Source organism: Pipra filicauda, unplaced genomic scaffold, assembly GCF_003945595.2.
Source record: "Pipra filicauda isolate LSUMZ 115617 unplaced genomic scaffold, ASM394559v2 scaffold170_size1570365_pilon, whole genome shotgun sequence".
Taxonomy (NCBI): Eukaryota; Metazoa; Chordata; class Aves; order Passeriformes; family Pipridae; genus Pipra; species Pipra filicauda.
In genome coordinates, this window is record NW_024104218.1 from 971,989 (window position 1) to 979,047 (window position 7,059).

General features: G+C 50.7%; 1 long non-coding RNA gene across 1 annotated transcript; it reads right to left on the minus strand.

Annotated features, from left to right (window-relative positions):
- Positions 1 to 1,503: 1,503 nt before the first annotated feature.
- LOC120322937 lies at positions 1,504 to 4,107 on the minus strand. The gene is made up of 3 exons (XR_005562928.1): positions 4,029 to 4,107; positions 3,904 to 3,938; positions 1,504 to 1,581 (listed from the first exon to the last, which is right to left on the minus strand). It is a non-coding gene; the product is annotated as an uncharacterized LOC120322937 (long non-coding RNA).
- Between the last annotated feature and the right edge of the window lie 2,952 nt (positions 4,108 to 7,059).

Here is a 7,059-nt window from a genome sequence, read left to right on the forward strand (position 1 = left end):
GAGGCTGTTCTGGTCTGTTGGAGAAAAGAAATACACACTTTAAGACTGTCTAGGTACATAATTACCTTAGAGAGAGAGTGAAATAAATCATCAGTGTCTTCTTGCTGTCCTGAGCTCTCCTTAACTCCTTTGCCAGCAATGAGCATCCCCAGGCTCAGTGCAAACCCACCCAGCAATAATAAGTGAGCCTGGGAGAGAAACCAGTATGCAGAGTGGTGGGGCAGACCCTTCCTCTGAGCTTTGGAAATTCCTCTGGAAGCATTTGGGTCCTACCCAGCACGGGATATATCTATTATTACTGATGGAATGAGACGTTGAATCTACAGAGACAAAGTTAAGTGAAGGAGAATCGATTCGGGAAAGATGCGCCGGCTTTACCCGCCTCCCGATGGCGCCTGACTCGCAGGGAGGGACTTGAAGGCTCTAGGTCCAGCTCTGAGCCGGGTTTTGGGAACGGTTTGACCACCCCCCTCCATCCTCCCTGCCTCTGTTCCTACTCAAGATATGACGTCGTCTCCTAAAAGCCAAGCTCAGCTATTTTGGGGGGTTGCAGCCGTTCCATTTTATATTAAACTCTGCTCGTTGTCCATGAGGAGTTAATGAATAGATGGAATAGATGCCTTAATGAGCGGCCAGTCGATGAGGTGCAGCCTCCAGTCGATAACACACTGACAACGTCCTCACGGGCATCTGCAGCAAAAACTCCTCGTGTCTGCAATATGCTTATAACCACTGTTAATTATTTATTGGGCTTTTAGAAAACGTTTCCAAGTGGGTCCCAGAATAAAAGGCTGCTGGCTCCTCTTCCTGTCTCCCGCTCTCCCTCTCCGTGCAGGCACCAGGGAGGGGCTGCATCTCCACACACACACGCACACACACCCAAGCCTGGGGCCAGGCAGGGTCGGGGCGGGGGACAGAGCTTTGAACAAGGACACGGCTCCTCTCCTTAATTTCTCGGCTGTTTCCTGAGCTGGTGGAAATCGGCTCTGCGAGGGAAGCACGCACAGCTCCGGATCTGCAGCGCTGCGAAAAGGCTCGAGCGGCGCAGCACCGGGGGATGCTCAGGGAGGACGGGCAGCGAGGCACACACAGACAGGGATAAACTTAGCACCAGCCCTCGCCAGGCTGTCACATTCACATGAACACGAAGAGGCCAAGGACTCCGAGCACCGAGATGCCCAAGTTGCTTTTTCCGAAGAGCCGGGACGCGGCGGGGAGGTGCCAGACCGGGCTGGGTTCGAGATGCAGCCTCTGAGAAGAAAAATGAATTATTCATCATGGCCCAGCCTGGAGATCCTTGGTGATAAATAATGCTAAGTAGGAGCTTGCTACATGCCTAAGCTACAGCCTGCCCCTACGCTGCCTCCTTCTATTTTTTGTTTTTTTTAAGAGTACTATGGATTACAGAGCACAATTTGATGGGATAAGTAGTGTTTGAAATTGTTCTTTAGGCTGGAAGGCTCACCTCCTTTTGCAAGGCTCCTGGAAACTGCTCTTCAGTTGCATTCTTCAGTCATTGCTCCCAGCTGTGTGTCAAAGCACACCCCCCCAGAGATTCAAGCACCAGTGTCATGGAGTTCCCTGGGATTTGTTCAAACAAATGAATTTTGTATTATTTTGATGGCAAAAGAGGATTGATCTTGGCTTCCCTCCACCTTTCCCCTGCATCTCCACCCCATGCTTCACAGGGAATGCAGCCCCAGCCATGCAGCCTCGGGCAGGAGCTGGTGGGGCACCCCAGGATGTTCAGCTGACACCTGCAAAACGGTTGAACAGAATCACAGAATGGTTTGGGTTGAAGGGACTTTAAAGCTCATCTCGTTCCACCCCCTGCCATGGGCAGGGACACCTTCCACTAGCCCAGGTTGCTCCAAGCCCTGTCCAACCTGGCCTTGGACACTTCCAGGGATGGGGCAGCCACAGCTTCTCTGGGCAACCTGTGCCAGGGCCTCCCCACCCTCACAGGGAAGAATTTTTTCCTAGTATCTAATCTAATAGCATCATTATAATTAATCACTCCTAATGACTGCTTGCAAATAAAGGGACAGACGGTGCCACCGTGTCCAACCTCTGGCAACGCCCCAGGAGCTGTGCATGAGCCCAAACCAGGTGATTAAAATTCTGTGTTCCCTTAAGAGCCCATTTCCTTTTCTGAAAAGCAAGTATGTAAACACAGCCTTTCCCTGGGCTAGAATTTACTGAACCTGCAGCCCTTTGGCAAGGGATGGTTGACAGTGAGAGGTGGGACTACTCTCCACCTCTGCCAGGCAGCTGCATCAGGAAAAGCCCAAAGGAAGGAGCAGGGCAGGGCTTAAAGTGGGCTTAATTTATCTGCCAAGAATATCACTTAGAGAAAACCCATGGGCTACAGCCACAGGGTCAGGAGCTGTTTCTATCCACCGGTTTCAAAACAAGTGGGGTCTGGCAGGAGCACCTGAAATAACGAGCTGGGTCTTCTCCAAGGGGAAGGGCAAATGAACCAGGAGCAGCTGTGGCGGAGGAGCTGCCACTGCACCTCCTGCCTGCTCTCCTCTCCATCACTTGCTGATGCAAGGAATTATCTGCTTGTTGTGCTGGTAACTGGGGACATTCGGTTGTGCCAAGAAAGGAGCATGCCATGGGTACAGTGCCATCTGCCAGTGTGTGAGACAGGGCCAGCACAGTTACGGGGGCGTGGCTGTGCCTTCCCTGCACACCTCCACGGCCCCAAGGTCACCAAATGCCAGGTACCCCAAACTCCTGCAGGTTCAGCAAGCCCAGAGGCCACAGTGACAGCAGGAGCGTGGCACAGGGTTTGTGCAGGCTGTTTGTGGAGCTGGGGGTGAGGTTGAGACCTTGGCAATGAAGTGGTGGGGTGGGGGGAAGTCTCTCTCTTTTCAGCAGGATGACTCTGACTTGCTGCACTCCCTTTTATTCCCCACCCCAGCAAACCAGAGGAATCCTGCAGGCTCCTTCCCATAAATGAGTAAATTCCTCCACAGGACTGGGCAGGAGAGTTGTGCACCCAGGAAGCTGAGGATGCTTTAGAGGCTGTGTTTTCCCACTGGTGCTGGAAGCCTGTTGTCCCCATTGACGTCAGAGGGAATTTTGAGCCTGCACCGGCTCTGAGCATTTAATCATTTGTGACCTCTCTGAAGAAACCTGGGAAATCAGCAGCAGAGTTAAAAGCAGAGCCCAGGAGTCCTGATCCCTTCGTCCTTCACTTAATCACAAGACAAAGCTTTCTCCTGATGGAAAGCAAACAGAGGAGAACTGGAGCAGAGGTTTGCCATGAATTAAAATTGTTCTCACTATTGCCCAGATTGGAGTTGTTAATCCCAGTTTCTTCTGGTTTCTGCTCTTCACTCACTTCCATGTCTCAGCCTGCAAAGGGAACATGAAGGATGTGGCTTTGCAGGAGCCTTTGAGTTCACTCTGGCTGGGTTTTGCAGTCCTCAGTATGGAGGGTTGAATGGCACTTTGGAAGCCCAGTCTCAGCCATGTCCTCCACTGACACATGAGCTTTTTTCCATTTGACCAGTATGTGTTGCTTGCTGGGACTGGGGGATCTTCATCCCTACAAATTTTGAAGGCAGTTTAACCTACATCCACCTTAACTGCTGCCAGAGGTGCTGGTTCTGCCCAGGGGCAGAGGGGTCTGCTGCCTGTGACCCTCTGATTTCCCTGCACCCTAAAACCAGCTTCATAATCCAGAATTAATCTGGGACATCACATTGTGCCGTGGTCATATAGAATCATGGAATCATAAAATATCCTGATCAGAAAGGGAGCTACAAAGATCATTGAGTCCAGCTCCTGGCCCTGCACAGGATTACCCCAAAAATCACATCATTGCATGGTTATTTTTAAGAGAGCCCCCACCAGCCTGTGGGTCACCAGTGGTTTGGCTCTGGGATAACTCACCAAACTGACTGATCCTCTGAGGATGACTCCATGTCCTGATGCAATAAAACATGAAACATAACACATTTTTCCTGGAGAAACCTGACACTGTGTGTTAGATCTGGGGTTAAGGAGGCTCAGACTACCTGACACAAGCAAAAGCTTCCTTTAGAAGACGCATTCCTGAAGAGGTTTGCCTTGAATAGGCCCTTTGCTTTTCTGTGCCTTTCTGCACTAGAAAGCAGGGAATTGACTGCGTTTCAACTGCTTTAATTAAACTGAGTTAAAATCCATCAGCACAAAGTTTCCTGCTATGCCTACACAAAATCTGTTCAATGAAAAAGCCAAAATACAATGGCTATTACTTTCTGTCAAGTTCTACAGGATTTTCTTTTTTTAAGAGAGGCTGAACAGCTCATTCTGCACTAGTTAAATTCCACCTTCCACTCCTAAGCTTTTTCTTTCAAATGGATATATCTTTGTTAAACAAGCCAGGCTGAAATCCTGCCTTTTCCATCCATCCTCTTAAGGAGCTTGAGTGATGCAACCCCGTGACACAGCCCAGGGAGCAGGATGGAGGGTGATGGAAGCAGGGGCAGCAGGGTGATGGAAGGGGCAGCAGGAATCCTGCATGGAGGGCCCCACTTTCACAGCAGGAAGGGGGATGTGTTGTCAGTGTGCATCCAGAGCAGGTCACTTCTGGTTTCAAACAGCATTTAATGTCTTCTCTCTTATGACCACATCGGTCAGAAGTTCCATGGATTTAGAATGGGAAGCTGCTCTTGCCAAGCTCAAATGTTTTTTTTTCTCTCTTTTTTTTTTTTTTTCAATGCAAGGCACACCTTTATACACCTCAAGCTGTGCATTTAGTGCTGGTGGCAGCTCGGGGTGGGCTGGGATAGGTGTGGTGGAGGCAGCTGCCCTGGTCTCTGCCCCACTCCTCAAGAACAGGACACTGCACTCCTGCCTTAATCCCCATGGAATGCTTTGGGAGCTGTGCAGGGAAAGACTCTTTAAATATATGATGAGGCATTAGGATACATTTGCTGCTCCTACTGTGATATGTGCCATTTCCAAAGGGTGAAAGGGCGGGTTCTTCATGCAAAAAGAAGCACATGGGACTTAAAATATGCCAAGCACTGCTGCTGAGCATCTCTTAGTATCATCTTATACCAGCAACCTCTGATGGGGAGATTTCCAGGAGGATTAAACTGCAAAACCCTTTTCCGGCATCTGCTGCTTGAAGAGAGAGGGTTGCTATGGCAACAGCATCTGGCCTATTCACATGAGTTTTATAAGGGAAGAAACAAATAAAAAATAAAGCAAAGACAACACACACGTTGCACAAAAAGAGAGGTGACTTTGTCTGCCTTCATCAGAGGGAGAGTCAGAGAATAACGAATAATCCAGCCTGGCTGTTGGTTTAAGTGTGTGTTTGCCACCACGTTCCTGCATCCCCTCCAAAGCTGGGGGGTGGGACATGGGCAGAGGGGCCTTAGTTTAACAAGGAGAGGAGGATCCACGACGATCACACACGTGTTGGTGCATGTGCTGGGGAGCCTGGGCACTCCCTGACTCCCAGGGGGGCACTGGAGCAGCTCCCAGGCATTGCTGGCCATGGTGGGCTCTCCTGGTCCCCAGCCATGGGGTCCTTCTCCTCCTCTGCATCCCTGAAACCTGACTGCCAGCACTGACCTCCAGTAAGGGCTGAGGGGCTTCTCTGCAGGGTTGGAGTCAACAGATCCTGGGGTAATCAGGGTGATTGAGTTTTTCCTGGGATATGGATGGGGAGGAGCCCAGGGATTTCAGAGATGCTCCTAAGCAGGTATGAACTCCTGCATTCAGCACACTTTAATGAGCCTTTCTTGCTCCAGCCCAGCCCAACACAAGGCCAGGCCATTTCTCTTCCCATCCCAGGAGAAGATGGGTTTAGAAGGAATGTTGTAGGGAAGGACAATGGGTGGGTCCATGCTGGGTCAGGCACCAGCTGTTCTCCACTTTTCCTCCACCAGCTCCAGTGTGTCCTTGGGAATGATCTCACTGTTAAGTAGAGAAATTTTTCTGGATACTCTTTGGAGACAATCTCTTTATCAGCTTGATTTGTATTTCAGGGCAGAACAGCAAATATTAGTGATGGCTCCAAGCCAAAACATTTGGACCAAGGTCTGGAGAAGGTCCAGGGTAGAGACAGGCAGCCTGCACATGTGAACCTGCTAATGGGGCCCTGACAGCTGACCAGTTAATCATGGCAAAACACTGGGAAGAGGCAGAGCTTTTCCAGGCAGTTGGCGCCGGCTGGGCAGGCATGAGGTGCCTACGTGGCCCAGCACTTTCGTGCCAGGGGCACAGAGAATCCAGATCCCAAATACTGGCAGGTCTGCTGTGGGTAATTCTATTACACACTGGACAAGTGGTGGGGCACAGAAGGGCAGTAACTTGCTCAAGGACATAAAGTACAACTGGATCAGGTGATTAATCCAAGCCTGATCCGTGCTGGCTGGACGCTCTGGGGAGTTACTCCTCCTCCACGCCCACATGGGTGGTTTGAAGGCCAAGCCAAAACACTGTGCCATAAGCACCAGGGCTTGTCCTCAAGCTCAGGCAAGCAGGGTCGTTCCAGAGATCCCATCCATCACCAAAGCCCCGTCCAAGCCCAGCATACATTCCTATTGTTTTCAGGAACACACACAGACCCAATTTACCATCTGGTCTGGAACTCTTTATGCTCTGAGCTTGATGCAAATCAACACAGCTCCACTAATTGCTGGGATGTTAATGATGCTCATGCCAAGGCACAGTCAGGCTGAGCAGCCCAGTGCCAGCTCTGCACCACACTGACAGCGTGACTGTCCTGCAACCTGAGAGGTGCCACGGCCCCTCAGTCCCGTCCGTGGCTTGCAGGGCAAGGTTCACCTGCCTTGGGATGCTCCCAGAGCCTAAAATGCAAAGGTGACTGCAAAAAGAGCTAAAAAAGCAAAAGGAGTGGTGATGTAAAGGAGGAATTGATCCCTGCAGATGCCCTGCCCTGCAAACGCCTCGGTGTGGAGAGGAGAGGGCAGGTAGGGAGAGACACGTGTTGGGTGAGTCTTCTCTGGGAGCAAATGAAATCCTTATTGCAGATTCAGACAGGGAAAATATCTGAGGCAGTGCAGTGAAAAGCCTGTGCCTGCAGAAGGA